At 42.3% G+C, this 2,183-nt stretch overlaps 1 non-coding gene across 1 annotated transcript; it reads left to right on the top strand.

Annotated features, from left to right (window-relative positions):
- The first annotated feature begins 1,435 nt into the window (after window positions 1-1,435).
- LOC130938413 (small nucleolar RNA R71) lies at window positions 1,436-1,543 on the top strand. The gene has a single exon (XR_009069580.1). It is a non-coding gene; the product is annotated as a small nucleolar RNA R71 (small nucleolar RNA).
- Window positions 1,544-2,183: the final 640 nt, after the last annotated feature.

Raw genomic sequence — 2,183 nt, 5'->3', positions numbered from 1 at the left:
AATGCCAAAAAGCATACAAATTATCCGCTCATCATCTGCCAAGGATGATGGATTCATCCATGCACTTCCCAGTCTCTAGGACAATGAAATCAGTAGGAATGTAATGGTCTTCAATCTTCACCAAAACATTCTCTACAAGTCCATGAGCTTGTTTTCTTGAATTGTCTGCCATCTCTAATGAGATTCTTGCAGCTTGCACCTCAAAGATCCCTAATTTCTCCATTACAGAGAGGGGCATGAGGTTTACACTTGACCCTAAGTCACACAAGGCCTTCTTGAAGGTCATGGTGCCTATGGTACAAGGTATAGAAAACTTCCCAGGATCCTGCCTCTTTTGAGGCAGCTTCTGCCTAGACAAGTCATCCAGTTCTTTGGTGAGCAAAGGTGGTTCATCCTCCCAAGTCTCATTTCCAAATAACTTGTCATTTAGCTTCATGATTGCTCCAAGGTATTTAGCAACTTGCTCTTCAGTGACATACTCATCCTCTTCAGAGGAAGAATACTCATCAGAGCTCATGAAAGGCAGAAGTAAGTCCACTGGAATCTCAATGGTCTCATTTTGAGCCTCAGATTCCCATGGTTCCTCATTGGGGAACTCAGAGGAGATTGGTGCACGCCCATTGGGGTCTTCCTCAGTGGCGTCCACCTCCTCTCTTTCCTCTCCATATTCGGCCATGTTTATGGCTTTGCACTCTCCTTTTGGATTTTCTTCTGTATTACTTGGGAGAGTACTAGGAGGAAGTTCAGTAATTTTCTTACTTAGCTGACCCACTTGTCCTTCCAAATTTCTGATGGAGGATCTTGTTTCATTCATGAAACTTTGAGTGGTTTTGATTAGATCAGAGACCATTGTTGCTAAGTCAGAGGTATTCTGCTTAGAACTCTCTGTCTGTTGCTGAGAAGATGATGAAAAAGGCTTGTTAGTGCCAAGCCTATTTCTTCCACCATTATTGTTATTGAAACCTTGTTGAGGTCTCTCTTGATTCTTCCATGAGAAATTTGGGTGATTTCTCCATGAAGAATTATAGGTGTTTCCATAGGGTTCTCCTAGGTAATTCACCTCTTCCATTGAAGGGTTCTCAGGATCATAAGCTTCTTCCTCAGATGAAGCTTCCTTAGTACTGCCAGGTGCATTTTGCATTCCAGACAGACTTTGAGAAATCAAATCGACTTGTTGAGTCAATATCTTGTTCTGAGCCAATATGGCATTCAGAGTATCAATCTCAAGAACTCCTTTCTTCTGATTAGTCCCATTGTTCACAGGATTCCTTTCAGAGGTGTACATGAATTGGTTATTTGCAACCATTTCAATTAGCTCTTGAGCCTCTGTAGGCGTCTTCTTCAAGTGAAGAGATCCTCCAGCAGAGCTATCCAAGGACATCTTAGATAGTTCAGAGAGACCATCATAGAAAATACCTATGATGCTCCATTCAGAAAGCATGTCTGAGGGACATCTTCTGATTAATTGTTTGTATCTTTCCCAAGCTTCATAGAGGGATTCTCCATCCTTCTGTCTGAAGGTTTGGACTTCCACTCTAAGCTTACTCCATCTTTGAGGTGGAAAGAACTTTGCCAAGAAGGCATTGACTAGCTTTTCCCAAGAGTCCAGGCTTTCTTTAGGTTGAGAATCCAACCATATTCTAGCTCTGTCTCTTACAGCAAAAGGGAATAGCATCAGTCTGTAGACCTCAGGGTTAACCCCATTAGTCTTGACTGTGTCACAGATTTGCAAGAATTCAGCTAAGAACTGATGAGGATCTTCCATTGGAAGTCCATGGAACTTGCAATTCTGTTGCATTAGAGAAACTAATTGAGGCTTAAGCTCAAAGTTGTTTGCTCCAATGGCAGGGATAGAGATGCTTCTCCCATAGAAATCAGGAGTAGGTGCAGTGAAGTCACCCAGCACCTTCCTTGCATTGTTGGCATTGTTGTTGTTTTCGGCTGCCATGGGTTCTTCTTCCTTGAAGAATTCGGTCAGGTCCTCAACAGAGAGTTGTGCTTTAGCTTCTCTTAGCTTTCTCTTCAAGGTCCTTTCAGGTTCGGGATCAGCTTCAACAAGAATGCCTTTGTCTCTGCTCCTGCTCATATGAAAGAGAAGAGAACAAGAAAATGTGGAATTCTCTATGTCACAGTATAGAGATTCCTTGAAGTGTCAGAGGAAAAGAGAAATAGAAAGAAGAAGG

The sequence above is a fragment of the Arachis stenosperma genome, chromosome 6, assembly GCF_014773155.1.
Source record: "Arachis stenosperma cultivar V10309 chromosome 6, arast.V10309.gnm1.PFL2, whole genome shotgun sequence".
In the NCBI taxonomy this organism is placed as follows: domain Eukaryota; kingdom Viridiplantae; phylum Streptophyta; class Magnoliopsida; order Fabales; family Fabaceae; genus Arachis; species Arachis stenosperma.
The sequence above is the reverse complement of the archived record's forward strand: the minus strand, read 5'-3'. Positions and strand labels throughout refer to the sequence as shown.